Source organism: Nycticebus coucang, chromosome 20 (genome assembly GCF_027406575.1).
Source record: "Nycticebus coucang isolate mNycCou1 chromosome 20, mNycCou1.pri, whole genome shotgun sequence".
In the NCBI taxonomy this organism is placed as follows: Eukaryota; Metazoa; Chordata; class Mammalia; order Primates; family Lorisidae; genus Nycticebus; species Nycticebus coucang.
In genome coordinates, this window is record NC_069799.1 from 30938960 (window position 1) to 30956364 (window position 17405).

The window sequence follows — 17405 nt, forward strand, 5'->3', positions numbered from 1 at the left end:
ATTAGAAGTGTTCAGAAACTTCACAATGCTCCATCACAACCACAATGTCACCAGTCAGGATTTGTATGGGTGGGGGCCAACGTGACAGACCAAAAGGTTTATTTTCTTGCTGCCATAAAACAGTTATACCTGGAGAAGAATGTGTCAAGTTCTCAGGATGCTCTGCCTCCTGTGTCAGTTAAAGTAATAGTTTGCCCCAATGTTGTAAGACAACAACCATATCTTTTTTTTTTTTTTTTTTTTTGTAGAGACAGAGTCTCACTTTATGCCCCATGGTAGAATGCCGTGGCATCACACAGCTCACAGCAACCTCCAGCTCCTGGGCTTAAGCGATTCTCTTGCCTCAGCCTCCCGAGTAGCTGGGACTACAGGTCCCCGCCACAGCACCCGGCTACTTTTTTGTTGCAGTTTGGCTGGGGCTGGGTTTGAACCTGCCACCTTCGGCATATGGGGCCGGCGCCCTACTCACTGAGCCACAGGCGCTGCCCGGCAACAACCATATCTTATACCAATATTCACACATCACTTTGAAGGGATAGATTTTGCTGTGTGGGTCACAGGTTTTTCTTAGGGTCATGTCACTGGAGGACAGTCTTCTCTAGCAAGATTACTTCCGGATGGGATGCACGCAGCTGGAGAGGAGGAAGAACAAGGTGCCGGACTTGTTAGGAAGGAGGATGTTCCTGGCCTGGAGTGCAGGAGCCTAGAGGCTGAGGAGGCTGCAGCACCAGAACCCACACCGGAGCCCCTTCTGGTGTCCCCAACCCCACCTGGCAGCCAGCTCCAGGCCAGCCCGGGAGGGACCCGCTCTCTCCCGCTCCCGCAGAGCACCCAAAACTGCCTCCCTCGGTTCCTACCCACCTGGTGATCGCCCAGAAGTTGGGAGGGAACGAGGCCTTTCGCCCACATCCCCCTCCAACGACAGCAGGCCTGGGGAATGGAGGACTCCGACTTCTCCAGCAATATCAGCCTGACCAATAGCTGGGGAAGGGGTTCAACAAGACCATCTCCAAGGCTGTCGTGAGCGTGCAGCAGCAGAGAGCGCAGGTGTCTCGTTCCTCACGGTGGGGGACACTGAGGACCGGTCACTGAGGGGCCCTGTCCCTGAACAGAGGTGAGGCCGGGCGCGGGTGACCTGGGCCAGCAGGGCCAGACCTCGGAAGCAGAAGGCCCCCGGGCAGGGGGCAGGCTGGGAGCCAGCAGTCCAGGGACGTGCAGACCGAGTCCCCGGCCAGCGCCAACGGCTTCCGGACCATCTACAACGTGCTCACGAGCCAGCCCAGTCTCTTTGTGCCGGCCGGGAAGATGGTCACCTTCTGCCCAGACTCGGCCCTGCCCGGCAGCCCGACTGTGGCCAGGACGCCTGGAGGCGGTCGGGCCCCCTCCCCAGGGCCACGGGTTTTCAGCCCCAGGGCATCACGGTGCAGTTCTCAGGAAACTGGGGCTGCTCAAGGAGAACTCCTGACGTGATGGGACGGGGCCACCTGCTGCTGGGGCCACTGTGCCAGTAGGGCTGCAGGATGGAGTGGGAGGGCAAAACCAGAAGTGTAAGCATCAACTCGGATTGGTCTCATCCCACACATGAGGAGCTGCGGGGCCGAAAATGGACGTAAGGAGCAAGCAGTTATCTGTGTCCCTCTGCTGTGCCTAGTTGAGGACAGAGCCAACAGGCACCAGGTTCAGTGACCGTCAGGCCAAGCAGGTGGGGAGAGAGTAACGCTCCAAAGACAATCGGGCCTGTGTCTTGTCTTTTTCCTTTCCCCAAGAACTCAGAGAAAGAATAATCTTTAAAACTTTGCCAGGAACAGTAGCACATACCTGTAGTCCCAGCTACTATGGAGGCTGAGGCAGGAGGATCACTTGAGCCCAGGAGTTGGAGGTTGCTGTGAGCTGTGACACCATGACACTCTAGCTTGCTTAACAGAGTGAGACTCTGTCTCACGAAAAAATAAAATAAAACAATCTGTCACTTTCTCTGATCTGTAAATGCCATGTGATTTTGGATTTGGAAGCAGGGGGGATGGGGTCTGCTCTGTCATTCTCTAATCTGCCTTTTATCCTGAGTACACATCACAGGAAGTTTGGGTCCTTTATACTCAGGATCTTTTCTTTATCCTAAAAATATAAAAAAGAAGTGCTTGTAAAATTTTTATAATGTTTTAATGTACATTTTTTGTTTTTGAAGGGTACAAAGGATGGTACTTTAGTCCTAGATATCCTTCTGTTTCTTAATAGAATTTGGTTTGCTCAGTTGTTTTATATTGCAAATTGGAATGAAACTTTCAGAATATGATTTTCTATAATTTTGAGTTGTGGGAGTAAAATAGAAGGTCTGAGTTTGGGAAAGGTGGTAATTTTGAGAATCTCTTTGGACTACAAGGTCAGCTTTAGTGGGATGTGTGTATGAGTCTGCGTTGTGTGTATGTATGTACAGGTATGTAATGTGTGCAGGTTCACATATGTTAACGTATACACAGGTAGTGTGTGTGCACACGCGCATTCATTATAAATAATAAGCTTCTGAAAGCCCTCCTAAGTAGCTGCAGAATGCCAGCACTTCTGTCCTCCACAACATGATGATGATACAAGAAATCGTTACACCCAAGTATGGAAGTCTCTTAAGGACACATCTCCAAGATAGCTTGGTGAACCAAAAGTGCTTTTTCAACAATGTGTCCCCCTGTTTCCAATTCAAGTAATATTCCCATCTTCCAAATGAGTATGATAGTTGCTTTTATAGGGAAGATGATTTTAACAGATTAATCTTCTTTAATTGATCATCTGATTTTAGTTTCGCATGTTCAAGGTAGCAGGTAAACAGCAGAAAACAAAAGATTATTAAAGATCCTTAATTGGTGACATCCCATGAATAAGATCTCAGGATTAATTTAAAGAGAAATTCCAAAGAGTTAGGCTACACAGTAGGGAAAAAACTGGCTTTTTCCTTGACTATGTCTTACATGCTGAGTTGTACCCACAAGTATTATTATCAAAACTATTTAAGGCTGGAGTCTTAAACCTCTAAAAATAGACAGGAAGGGCAGCTCTGAGCAGTCACACCTCTGTGTTTGTGCTTAAGCCAGCACTGTAACAGAGTCTGTTTCTTTCCCATGGAATATTACTAAAATTCACACTTTGAAATGTGCTGTGGAGTGTTTTTCATAGTATTCATTTTGCCTTATAAGTTACATAAAATGAATGACTATCATTTTTCCCACAGCACTACCCTGGTTAGTGTCTCACCCAGCTCTTGCTCTCATGAATAATAAGAATCTCGTAGATTGGGCAGCGCCTGTCACTCAAGGAGTAGGGCACCAGTCCCATATGCCGGAGGTGGTGGGTTCAAACCCAGCCCCGGCCAGAAAAAAAAAAAAAGAATCTCGTAGATTCTTGATGATCTTAATTTAAATAGGTGGTTTAATTTTACAACTTTTAAAAGTACTTCCTTTCAATTTTACTCTTGTTTATGTTAAATGTGTTTATAGGATTTATGAGGGCTGTGTCTCCTTTTTATAAAGAGAAATGCCAGACAGTGTTTAATGAAGATCTTGATATACCTGGCAGGATAATGCCGTGGCACCCTAGTAGGGGGAGTAGGTCCAGTTTTTAGAGGGTCTCTCCAGTGGAGTGGAGTGAGAGGACCTTTGAACCCTGTTCATTTGTTTGTGGGGCTCCAAGCTGTTCTCATGGGGGAGGGGAGTCCTGTCCACTTGGTGATGGATTTTGTACCTTTTGTTTGTATCCTTGGGGTCGCAGCTCGCCTCAGCGGGGTTGATGTGCGTTCTTCAAACTTCTCTCTTGGTGCAGCTCTAATCCACCATGTTACTTGCTCAATTTCTGTCCTTTAACTCTCCTTCTGGACGGGAGTCTCTGTGGAAAGCTGGCTTCGGTCAGCCATCTTGTCTCCGCCCCCAAAGATCTTGATATAAATGTTTTAAATATTCTGTATCTGTAAGGATTGTTTCTTTTTATTTTATCCTGTGATTTCATTGTGAGGAGGGTGAACTTGACTGCCTATTAATATATTCTCATAATCACATTTATGAAAAATAAATTTAGTTTTATATTCTGTAAAAAAAAAAAAAAAAAGATTTGATTCTTCCATGTGCGAGGTGACAGGGGAAAGTTGAACACAGTATTCCCTGGCAAGGGAACTGGGAGCTCTTTCACAGACAAGACTCTGGAAAAGGAAGAATCAATTTTGGGCGACATCTTCAGCTCCTGATTATCCATCATGGACTAGCACTTCTAAGGTGTTCACTTAGAGGTGCTCACTCAAACACTCATTTTATTCACAGAATCTGATTTTAGCTCAGATTAGGGAATTCCTGGAAAAAGGAAAATCATTTCTATGAGTAGGTTCCAAGAAAAAGCAGTAAGTAGAATTTTGCTTGTTTGGTGCAAGAAACAGACAAACAGGTAATTTATACAGGGCTTTGGTGGCAAGTGGATTTCTCACTGGTGAGAAGATTTTAGCATCCTGCATTCAGAGAACATTGAGGGGTCAGCCTTGGGCAGTATGATGGGGTCAGGGAGGAGAAGAGACAAGTTAGATTCACCTAGAATGCATGGGAAGGTTCTAGAATGAGCATACTTGGATTCACTGTTTTGAGGAATCTCTCACTCACATGATTCCTGCACAGAGTACGGTCTACAAGAGGAGCACAGCTTGACTTTAGAAAAACCAATGGTCTCTGAAATTGTACAGAGGTGACATGAAGAAGGACTGTGATGTCTGTGGTAGGGATCCCCTAAGGGCCCATATTGGGTACAGCAAGTGGCCCTGATTACAGTTCCAAATCATCCAGATTAAAGTTCCAAAAAAAATCACCTGCTGTGTTGCCAAAAGAATGGTGACCTCCCTCAATGCTGTCTGAGGTGGTTTATCAAGACATAGATACCCTGGGTGAGGTCACAGCAGATACATTTTCTGCTAATCTATGAGCACCTCTCATAGTTCACTTGGTGCAGGAGCCTGTGATCTCAGCAGTACAGGGCTATGCCATGGCCACCCAGGTGGACTTTTTCTTTTCTGCTGAGGGCTTTACCCTACACTGTCCGATCCTAAGGATCCGGCTATGGGTGAAGAAACACACAGCTTCTCCTAGGAAAGACATGGGCACACCCCATCCCTGGACAGGAGGTCACAGGCTGTCAGTTGATCACATGAGACTTGAGCTGCAGGATTCTTGACCCTCTTCAGCAGAGGATAAAGCTCTATGTGCAAGGACAAAGTCTTCTTCTTCTCATATTTTTCCAGGGGATGAGCTTCACAATTTTGGGCACACACTAAAAAAAAAAAAAAATGACAGGAGTAGTGGAGGTCTTAATATAAGAATTTAAACAATATAATCAGAAACTTGAACTGTGAGTTTCCTTGAGGGCTATGACGACTGACAAATTTTATAATCATGTAACATGGTTTATGTTTTTGGATGTTTTATAACAGTCATGCCATTCTTTACAATTAAAAACAGATGAGGGTTTTATTAGTCATGTTTCTGTAAATTAGAAGCAGCAAAGTGAATACATATTGTTATCTTCTTTCTTTGATTCAGAAAACGATGGAGATCTTCACTCTTCTAGTCTCAGCACATGAAGGACTTTAATCCACTAAACTTTGATAGCACTTTATTTATTTTTTTTTTATTGTTGGGGATTCATTGAGGGTACAATAAGACAGGTTACACTGATTGCAATTGTTAGGTAAAGTCCCTCTTGCAATCATGTCTTGCCCCCATAAAGTGTGATACACACCAAGGCCCCACTCACCTCCCTCCTTCCCTCTTTCTGTTCCCCCCCCATAACCATAATTGTCATTAATTGTCCTCATATCAAAATTGAGTACATAGGATTCATGCTTCTCAATTCTTGTGATGCTTTACTAAGAATAATGTCTTCCACGTCCATCCTGCCTTTACGAAGGTTGTAAAGTCTCCATTTTTTTTTAATGGCTGAATAGTATTCCATGGCATACATATACAACAGCTTGTTAATCCATTCCTGGGTTGGTGGGCATTTAGGCTGTTTCCACATTTTGGCGATTGTAAATTGAGCTGCAATAAACAGTCTAGTACAAGTGTCCTTATGATAAAAGGATTTCTTTCCTTCTGGGTAGATGCCCAGTAATGGGATTGCAGGATCAAATGGGAGGTCTAGCTTGAGTGCTTTGAGGTTTCTCCATACTTCCTTCCAGAAAGGTTGTACTAGCTTGCAGTCCCACCAGCAGTATAAAACTGTTCCCTTCTCTCCACATCCACGCAAGCATCTGCAGTATTGAGATTTTGTGATGTGGGCCATTCTCACTGGGGTTAGATGATATCTCAGGGTTGTTTTGATTTGCATTTCTCTAATATATAGAGATGATGAACATTTTTTCATGTGTTTGTTAGCCATTCGTCTGTCGTCTTTACAGAAAGTTCTATTCATGTCTCTTGCCCATTGATATAAGGGATTGTTGGCTTTTTTCATGTGAATTAATTTGAGTTCTCTATAGATCCTAGTTATCAAGCTTTTGTCTGATTGAAAATATGCAAATATCCTTTCCCATTGTGTAGGTTGTCTCTTTGCTTTGGTTATTGTCTCCTTAGCTGTACAGAAGCTTTTCAGTTTAATGAAGTCCCATTTGTTTATTTTTGTTGTTGTTGCAATTGCCATGGCAGTCTTCTTCATGAAGTCTTTCCCCAGGCCAATATCTTCCAGTGTTTTTCCTATGCTTTCTTGGAGGATTTTTATTGTTTCATGCCTTAAGTTTAAGTCCTTTATCCATCTTGAATCAATTTTTGTGAGTGGGGAAAGGTGTGGGTCCAGTTTCAGTCTTTTACATGAAGACATCCAGTTCTCCCAACACCATTTATTGAATAGAGAGTCTTTCCCCCAAGGTATGTTCTTGTTTGCTTTATCAAAGATTAGGTGGTTGTAAAATGTTAGTTTCATTTCTTGGTTTTCAATTCGATTCAAAGTGTCTATGTCTCTGTTTTTCTGCCAGTACCATGCTGTCTTGAGCACTTTGGCTTTGTAGTCCAGACTAAAATCTGGTATGCTGATGCCCCCAGCTTTATTTTCATTACTAAGAACTGCCTTAGCTATACGGGGTTTTTTCTGGTTCCATACAAAACGCAGAATCATTTTTTCCAAATCTTGAAAGTACGATGTTGGTATTTTGATAGGAATGGCATTGAATAGGTAGATTGCTTTGGGAAGTATAGACATTTTAACAATGTTGATTCTTCCCATCCATGAGCATGGTATGTTCTTCCATTTGTTAATATCCTCTGCTATTTCCTTTCTGAGGATTTCATAGTTTTCTTTATAGAGGTCCTTCACCTCCTTCGTTAGGTATACTCCTAGTTATTTCATTTTCTTTGAGACTATGGTGAAGGGAGTTGTGTCCTTAATTAGCTTCTCATCTTGACTGTTATTGGTGTACATAAAGGCTACTAACCTGTGGACATTGATTTTCTATCCTGAAACATTACTGTATTTTTTGATGACTTCTAGGAGTCTTGTGGTTGAGTTTTTGGGGTTCTCTAAGTATAAGATCATGTTGTCAGCAAAGAGGGAGAGTTTGACCTCCTCTGCTCCCATTTGGATTCCCTTTATTTCCTTGTCTTGCCTAATTGTATTGGCTGGAACTTCCAGCACTACGTTGAATAGTAAAGGTGACAGAGGACAACCTTGTCTGGTTCCAGTTCTAAGAGGAAAAGCTTTCAGTTTTACTCCATTCAGTAAAATATTGGCTGTGGTTTGTCATAGATAGCTTCAATCAGTTTTAGAAATGTGCCACATATGCCTATACTCTTCAGTGTTCTAATTAGAAAAGGATGCTGGATTTTATCAAATGCTTTTTCTGCATCTATTGAGAGGATCATGTGATCTTTGTTTTTGCCTCTGTTAATATGGCGGATAACATTTATAGACATGCATGTGTTAAACCAGCCTTGCATCCCTGGGATGAAGCCTACTTGATCATGATGAATGACTTTTTTGATGATAAGCTGTAATCTATTGGCTAGGATTTTGTTGAGAATTTTTCCATCTATATTCATGAGTGAGATTGGTCTGAAATTCTCCTTTTTGGTTGGGTCTTTTCCTGGTTTTGGTGTCAGGTTGATGTTTGCTTCATAGAATGTTTTGGGGAAGATTCCTTCTTCCTCAATTTTTTGGAATAATTTCTGCAGTACAGGAATAAGCTCTTCCTTGAAGGTTTGATAGAATTCTGGAGTGAAGTCATCTGGACCAGGGCAGTTTTTGGTTGGAAGATTTTTTATTGTTTCTTTGATCTCAGTGCTTGAAATTGGTCTGTTCAGGAGGTCTATTTCTTCCTGGCTGAGTCTAGGGAGAGGGTGTGATTCCAAATATTGATCCATTTCTTTCACATTGTCAAATTTCTGGGCATAGAGTTTCTGGTAGTATTCAGAGATGATCTCTTGTATCTCTGTGGGATCAGTTGTTATTTCCCCTTTATCATTTCTGATTGAGGTTACTAGAGATTTTGCTTTTCTATTCCTCGTTAGTCTGGCCAATGGTTTATCTATTTTATTTATTTTTTCAAAAAGCAACTCCTTGTTTCATTAATTTTCTGAATGATTCTTTTGTTTTCAATTTCATTGATCTCTGATTTGATTTTGGATATTTCTTTTCTTCTACTGAGTTTAGGCTTAGATTGTTCTTCTTTTTCCAATTCCATAAGATCTCTTGTGAGATTGTTGATGTGCCTTCTTTCTGTTTTTCGAATATAGGCATCTAAAGAGATGAACTTTCCTCTCAAAAGTGCTTTTGCAGTATCCCACAGGTTTTGGTAGCTTGTGTCTTCATTGTTGTTATGCTCAAGGAAGTTAATGATTTCCTGTTTTATTTCTTCCTGCACCCATCTGTTATTCAACCGAAGATTCTTTAATTTCCATGCCTTTGGGTGGGGTAGAGCATTTTTTTTAGAGTTGAGTTCCACCTTTAGTGCCTTATGGTCTGAGAAGATACAAGGTAAAATTTCAATTCTTTTGATTCTGTTGATATTTGTTTTGTGTCCCAGGATATGATCAATTTTGGAGAATATTCCATGGGGTGAAGAGAAGAATGTATATTCTTTATCTTTGGCATGGAGTGTTCTATATGCGTCGATCAAGCACAGTTGTTCTAGGGTCTCATTTAAGCCTCTTATATCCTTGTTTAATTTCTGTTTAGAGGATCTGTCCAGCTGTGTAAGAGGAGTGTTAAGGTCCCCTGTTATTATGGTATTATCAGATATCATATTGCTCAGACTGAGTAAGGTCTGTTTTAAGAATCTGGGAGTATTTAAATTGGGTGCATAGATATTTAGAATTGAAATGTCTTCTTGTTGTATTTTTCCCTTGACCAATATAAAGTGACCATCTTTGTCTTTTTTGACTTTAGTTGCTTTAAATCCACATGTATCTGAAAATAAGATTGTAACTCCTCTTTTCTTCTGAATTCCATTTGCCTGAAAAATTTTCTTCCAACCCTTGACTCGGAGCTTTAATTTGTCTTTTGAAGCCAGGTTTGTTTCTTGCAGACAGCAAATGGATGGCTTGTGTTTTTTAATCCAGTCAACCAATCTATGTCTCTTCAGTGGGGAATTCAAGCCATTAACATTTATGGAGATAATTGATAAGTGTGGTAGTATTCCTATTCATCTTACTTTGTGAGAGTCCATTGCTTAGTTTTATCTTTTGCATCAGTGTGGGGGTTAGGTTCTGTCTTTTAATTTCTGAGTTCTTACTTTGCTGCTGATCCATTGTGGTGGTCAGTGTGCAGAACAGGTTGAAGTATTTCCTGTAGAGCTGGTCTTGTTTTGGCGAATTTCCTCAATGTTTGTATATCCGTAAATGATTTGATTTCTCCATCAATTTTGAAGCTTAGCTTAGCAGGGTACAGAATTCTGGGCTGGAAATTGTTCTGTTTAAGTAGATTAAAGGTAGATGACCATTGTCTTCTTGCTTGGAAAGTTTCATTAGAGAAGTCTGCGGTCACTTTGATGGATTTGCCCCTGTAGGTCAACTGGCACTTACTCCTGGCAGCTTGCAGAATCTTTTCTTTTGTCTTGACTTTGGACAGGTTCATCACAATGTGTCTTGGAGAAGCTCAGTTAGAGTTGAGGCGACCTGGGGTCCGATATCCCTCTGAAAGCAGTGTGTCAGAATCTTTGGTGATATTTGGGAAATCTTCTTTTATAATATTCTCTAGTATGGCTTCCATTCCTCTGGGGCATTCTTCTTCCCCTTCTGGAATTCCTATAACTCGTATTTTGGAACGCTTCATAAAGTCCCATAATTCTGACAGTGAACATTCTGCTTTCTCTCTCTTCTTTTCTGCCTCTTTTACTATCTGAGTTATCTCAAAAACTTTGTCTTCTACCTCTGAAATTCTTTCTTCTGCATGATCTAACCTGTTGCTGATACTTTCCATTGCATCTTTAAGTTCCCTGATTGACTGTTTCAGTTCCTTCAGCTCTGCTATATCCTTTTTATATTCTTCATATCGTTCATCTCTTATTTGATTTTTTTTTTGAATTTCCTTTTGGTTATTTTCTACTTTATTAGCAGTTTCCTTCATTGTTTCCATCATTTCTTTCAATTGTTTTCAACATGTGTATTCTAAATTCCCTTTCTGTCATTCCTAACATTTCTGTATAGGTGGAATCCTCTGCAGTAGCTACCTCATGGTCCCTTGGCGGGGTTGTTCTGGACTGGTTCTTCATGTTGCCTGGAGTTTTCTGCTGATTCTTCCTCATGAGTGATTTCTTTTATCTGTTTCCTTGCCCTAATTTTCCTTTCACTTCCTCTTGCTCTTTAAGTTCTTGTGCTTGTGGACTTAGGGTTACAGGACCAGAAGTGTTAGAAGGTTGAAGAGCAAAAAAGGGATGAAAGAAAGGAGGACCAAGTGATAAGAAAAAAGGAAAAATAGAAAAAGGAGAGGGGGTGGTTAAAAGGAATATTGATAAAAGGAAGAGAGGCACAGAAAGAGGGAGACAGAACAATATAGGTGTACAGTAGGGTACTTTGATACAACCTTAAAAAAAAACCACCTTCTGGGGGTGCCCAGTTGGGTGGTTCCCTTGAGGTCAGCAGCTCTTTGCTAACCTGATCAGACACAGTACCCCACCTCCACCAAGTAGAGAGGAAAGACAAAAATGCTATAAATCAAACCAAAACAAGCACACAGAAAACTTTACGGGATAAAATTGGCTGGAAAAACCAAATAATAGTGGTAGAAACACTAACAAAAATGAAGTTCTAATTATTGAAATAGGCAGCAATGGGAAATTATAATTAAACTAAAAAAATTGAGAAAGAAAAAGGATCTGTATGGAAAAGGTTGAACTTAAAAACAAAACAACAATCAACAACATCAAAATAAACAAAAAAAACCAACCAAACAACAAAGAAAAAAAACCACAATCAAAAACAAAGCAGTATGTATATGTTATTGAATATTGTCTGGGCAACACGTGGTCTTCTGGGGTATGAGATGTTAGTCACAGTTCTGATACGACTGGAGGCTGCTAGTTTCTCAAATTCCAGCAGGCAGACACTCTAAATCTCTCTTCAGCCCACTTAAAAGGCACTTTGAACTGTTCACTTGCTGAGCAGAAGCTTTCCCAGGGAAGTGCTTGTCGCTGGAATCACTGCTGAAGTGGCTATCCACTTACCCTGTGTGCCAAAACTGGTCTCCCTCTGCCCCCGAGGGTTAGGGATGCAAGGCGGCTCAGACCCCACCCTTAGGCTACTTGGTCACTGGGTTACCAGCTCCCACCCAATTCCAGCTCTGCTTCCTTGAGGGCGGAGCTTGCCGGGGCAGATCGCTCACAATGGCTGCCCGTGACCCAGAGCCAAACACTATTAGCTCTGTCTGGCTCAGCGGCTCAGACTGGGGCCCCAGACAAAGGCCAAAGTTCTCCACACTCACGCTCAGGCTCTCCCCAAGGCAGTTCAGCTGAGTGCCAAGTCCAAAGACACCAAAACAGTTCACAGGTAAGGCCTTTCTGGTTTGCAGTCTTGCTGCTACTGAACTTACAGTTGCGGGCGGGTTTAGACGGATTGAACACACGCGACCACTTGCCAGTTTTCCACTGTTTTAGTCCTCCTCTTGGGGTCCAGAAGTCTCTTGCTGACTCCCTGTATCCTCTCGGGAGTGATGATAGGCAGATCCCACCAGCCAGAGATGCCTGGAGTCCTATATCCCCAGACTCATGGTGCCCAGATGCAAGGAAGCTGTTACTCAGCTGCCATCTTGCTCCGCCTCCAAGATAGCACTTTCTAGTGAGAAATGTTTATACATTTTTGTGCCTTGGCAGATCATCTTGTCATTTACTTTAGATTTTCTTTGCATAAAATTGCAGAAAAGGTGTATTAAATGCTTTTTGATATGCTATACTTTTTTTACTTTGAGACAGAGACTTACTTTGTCGCCCTCGGTAGAGTGCCATGGCGTCACAGCTCACAGCAAACTCAAACTCTTGGGCTTAAGTGATTCCCTTGCCTCAGCCTCCCAAGTAGCCGGGATGACAGGCACCCGCCACAATGCCCAGCTACTTTTGGGTTGTAGTTGTCATTGTTCTTTGGCAGGCCTGGACTGGGTTCAAAAGCACCAGCTTCAGTCTAGGTGGCTGGTGCCCCAGCCACTGACTTATAGGCCCTGATCCTCCTTTATACTTTTAATATTGGTCACTAACAAAAAGAAAAAAATATCCTCTCCTCGTTTAATATTATTTGCCTATTTTCAACTTGTATTTTCTTTTTTTTTTTTGTTTTTTTGCAGTTTTTGGCTGGGGCTGGGTTTTAACCCACCACCTCCAGCATATTGGGCTGGTGCCCCACTCCTTTGGGACCGTCCTGATGGATTTTATTTTATTATACGATGCTAAATCTAATATACATTTTGACCTTTGTGTGACATTTGTTGCATTTTTGTTTTTAGATAGACTCTCACTCTGTCACCCTGGCTAGAGTGCCATGGCAGCATAGCTCAACCTCAAATAGTTGACATAGAGCAATCCTCTTTCCTCAGCCTCCTGAGGAACTGGGACTACAGTTGTCACCAGCACCCTTGGGTAGTTTTTCTATTTTTTTGAGACAGAGTCTCACTATGTCACCCTTGGTAGAGTGCCATGCCATCACAGCTCACGGCCACCTCCAACTCTCTTGGGCTTCAGCGATTCTCCTGCCTCAGCCTCCCAAGTACCTGGGACTACAGATGCCCCCCCACAATACCCAGTTATTTTCTTGTTGCAGTAGCAAATGTTCTTTAGCTGGCCTGGTCGAGGCTCGAACCCACCAGCCTCGGTGCATGTGAGTGGCACCATAACCACTGTGCTATGGGTGCTGAGGTTAGTTTTTCTACTTTTAATAGAGACAGGGTCTCACTCTTGCTCTGGGTGGTCTGGAACTCCTGAGCTCAAGAAATCCTCCTGCCATAGCCTCCCAAAGAACTGGGATTACAGGTGAGAGTTACCTGCCTGGCCAGTTTTACTGTATTTCATTGGCATTTTACACTGGGATCATGTAATATTTTATCATATAAATGTACTAAACTTCCATATTATAGAGCATAAGAAAACATTAATGGTTTTGAGTATTTTTAATTTTACATAATTTTGCATTTTATTCAATAAAATTTATTTTTAGTATGTGAAAATGTGTGAATTGCAGGTCAGATTTGTCTTTAATTTTTCATCCCAACCTTGAGCTTCCCAAACCCAGTTCTCACTGTAGTTGTAAAATAGCATTTTATTATTCCAGTAAATGAAAACAATTTAATCATGATAAACTAGAAATCAGTTTAAAACCAGAACAAGTCTTCAAAACAAGTGCCTACATGTGCACTAAAATTTTTAGTTTACCTGTTTCAGTTGTGTTGGGATCTGAATTTTTAACAGTAAGAATTGTTGACCTACAATAGACACTAGTCCTGAGAATTTATGAAATTGGCCTCAGAACTGATCTCAGACTGATAAAAATACATGTCAGTTAACCATAGCTAGGAAAATAGTAAATAAAAGAACAATGGAGAATGATATAATTTATTCTTTAAAAAGTGTGTATTTATAAACTCATAGGAAGCATCCAGAAAATTAACACTGTTAATGGTTTCTTCTATGAATTGCTGGAGGAAAGTAATGATTTTCTCCTCATGTACACCAATATAACTTGACATTTTTATTGTATCAGGACTCGGCTACATACCTCATTCCTGAATATCACAATGGTCACATTTAAAGTACTCCACTTGGAAAACTATGTACTAAAGCCAGTGCCTAATCTACCCTTTAATGCAATTTTGTAAGTCTTTAGTTTTCTCTGAATGTCCATCATAGTTGCCGTTTTATTACCCTTGACATTCAGAATGTCAGTAAAATATATTTTTTAAAAAATATTTCTTGCTCAGGCAGTGCCACCAGTTCAGTGGGTAGGGCACCAGTCACATACACCAAGGCTGGCGAGTTCAAACCCAGCCTGGGACAGCTAAAACCATGACAACTGCAACAAAAACAACAGCAACAGAAAATAGCAGGGCATTGTGGCTGGTGCCTGTAGTATCAGCTATTTGGGAAGCTGAGGCAACAGAATCGATTGAGCCCAAGAGTTTGAGGTTCCTGTGAGCCGTGATTACAGGCACTGTACCCAGGGTGACAGCTTGAGGCTCTGTCTCAAAAAAAAAAAAAAAAATTGTCCAGCTCATGACTGTAATCCCAGGACTCTGGGAGGCGGAATCAGGTAGATTGCCTGAGTTCATGGGTCCAGACCAGCCTGAGTAACAGCAAGACCCTATCTTGAAAAATAGCCAGGCATTGATGTGGGGGCCAGTAGTTCCAGCTACTTGGGAGGCTGAGGCAAGAGAATGGCTAGAAAATTTCAAGAGATTGAGTTTGCTATGAATCGTGAGGCCAGTGAATTCTACCAAGGGTGACATAGTAAGACACTATCTCACAACGAAAAAAAAAAAGAAGAAGAAACTTCCAAAAGTTTGGTCATTGTTGAGTCAAGCTCTGACATTCTCCCAAGAACACACAAAAACACACAATAATAAAAATAAACAAAATGCAGAAATATACCAACACATGTCAATGAGAACACAACTGTGAGACACTGATAGACCAAGATATGGAACCTTGCTGAGTGGTTAGTACAGGGTTGCCACTGTAAGCGCACAGTGGCAAGTTCACAAACGTAATTCTCAGATCTCAAATAAATTTCTTTATAATTAGAAAAAGATTAAATATTAAGAAAATCACATTTCGAAGACACACCCTCGCCACCATGGCAGTGCTCATTTGGGGCTGGTTCATTCACTGCGTGTTCTGGCTGGGGCTGGGGCTGTGCCTTAGCCAGGTAGTATTTAGTTGTACAATGTTTGGGGATCTATTTGGAGAGGATTATTCCAGTGTGACAAATAATCAGTATGGACAAGGGAAAAAATTAAAGACTAAAGTTTTGGAGCCACCTGCTTCAAGAGAATTCACCAATTTAAGTGGAATCACAAATCAGGGTGGATCCTGTCATCTCCATTCCCTTCTTCCGACACTTCATTTCACACCTGAATTCAGAGCTTTATTTCTCTTCGTCCAGAAGAGCTTGGTTTGTTTAAAGATAAGGATAATCCGGGTGCAAAGGTTTGAGTTAAACCTTTGCAGTGACAGCGCTTATTTGCTCAGCTTCTAGTCCTGGACCAGGAAGCTGCATCCGCACACCTCACTGATGGCTGCAAGGAGACCAACAGTGATGTGAGGCAACATGATGGTCTGGCCATGACCTCTTCAATCATCTGCAGCATGGAACCATCATTAAACACGTTGTTTGTAAATAGCACAAGAATGGCAGTGAGAAGCAGGTGAATATGCCAGAGTATTTTAGTCATGTTACATCCTAAATTACAATTCCTATAATTAAACCTGTGTGCTATACCACCTGAGATTAAAGTGTTTATTACCAGAAATATTTTACTGCATTTTTACTCTTACTGTACACCTAAGTCATGAAGTATATAGTCTGGAGTTTTCCTTGTGAACTGAAGGAAGCAAATATCTTGAAACTCAATCCTTGATTCAGTACTTTCATACTTGGAAAATGGATTTGGAGGATTTTACAAATAGAAGACTGTAGCCTCAGGAGAGAAGCCAAAGTCTTCATAGTTACAATATTGTCATGAAGGTTAATTAGGGAACTAATAAAAATAAAAAATACTGAGGAATCTTCAAATTAACACAGATATATTATTAAATTTTAGATGTAGTTTATTACTTTCATTTAGAAAGGTCATTTATATGTGTATGCTTAGGTATATTTATTATATCTAAATCGTATGTATTATACACAAAGTTATAAATGCATTTTAATTAGTATCACCTTCAGTTTTTGCTAATGACAGATTACCCATTTAATCTAACTAGAAATTAGAAATCAGAATTAGGTCTCAGCTACTCGGGAGGCTGAGGCAAGAGAATCGCTTAAGCCCAGGAGTTGGAGGTTGTTGTGAGCTGTGTGAGGCCACGGCACTCTACCGAGGGCCATGAAGTGAGACTCTGTCTCTACAAAAAAAAAAGAAATCAGAATTAGATATTAGAAATTTGCTCATGTAAATGTAATAATCTCTGCTTGCCCTACAAATCTTATAAAGCCAGTAGTTTCATCACTGAACAGTAATTCATTAGTAAAAATTGTCTATTCTGGCAATAAGGAAAGTTTCTTTGACTCCATGAGTAAAAAATTAAGTGGTATTTTCTGAACTTGTTACCTCATGTTTTGGAATTATGTATTTTTACTTTTTGGTCCAATAGGCTGTGCAAATAAACCTTTTTTGGTCAGCTCAGTTTGGAAATACCTAGTAATTCAGATGTTGTCTCTGTCTTTGAGGTACTGTATGACTAACTTAGCTATAATATAATAATTCACAAAATAATTTCAAAACAATGAATATAAGGCACATTATAAATTAAATAAACTTTAAACAAAAAAAAAAACAGATTAAAAAGTGTTGTTACCATTTGCTATTTGGGTAACAGATTGACTTTCTTTTTTTTTTTTTTGTAGAGACAGAGTCTCACTTTATCGCCCTTGGTAGAGTGCCGTGGCCTCACACAGTTCACAGCAACCTCCAACTCCTGGGCTTAAGCGATTCTCTTGCCTCAGCCTCCCGAGAAGCTGGGACTACAGGCACCTGCCACAACGCCGGGCTATTTTTTGGTTGCAGTTTGGCCGGGGCCGAGTTTGATCCCGCCACCCTCGGTATATGGGGCCGGCGCCTTACCGACTGAGCCACAGGCACCGCCCCAACAGATTGACTTTCATCTGTATTTGCAGCATTTGTTATTCCACAGCACAAACTTGTGAAAGCCATATATCATAAATTTGTCAATCAAAGGGGCGATGCCAACTAATGCTTCCTGTTTC

At 41.3% G+C, this 17405-nt stretch overlaps 1 pseudogene; it reads left to right on the forward strand.

Annotated features, from left to right (window-relative positions):
• Window positions 1–622: 622 nt before the first annotated feature.
• LOC128572561 (uncharacterized) lies at window positions 623–15885 on the forward strand (annotated as a pseudogene).
• Window positions 15886–17405: the final 1520 nt, after the last annotated feature.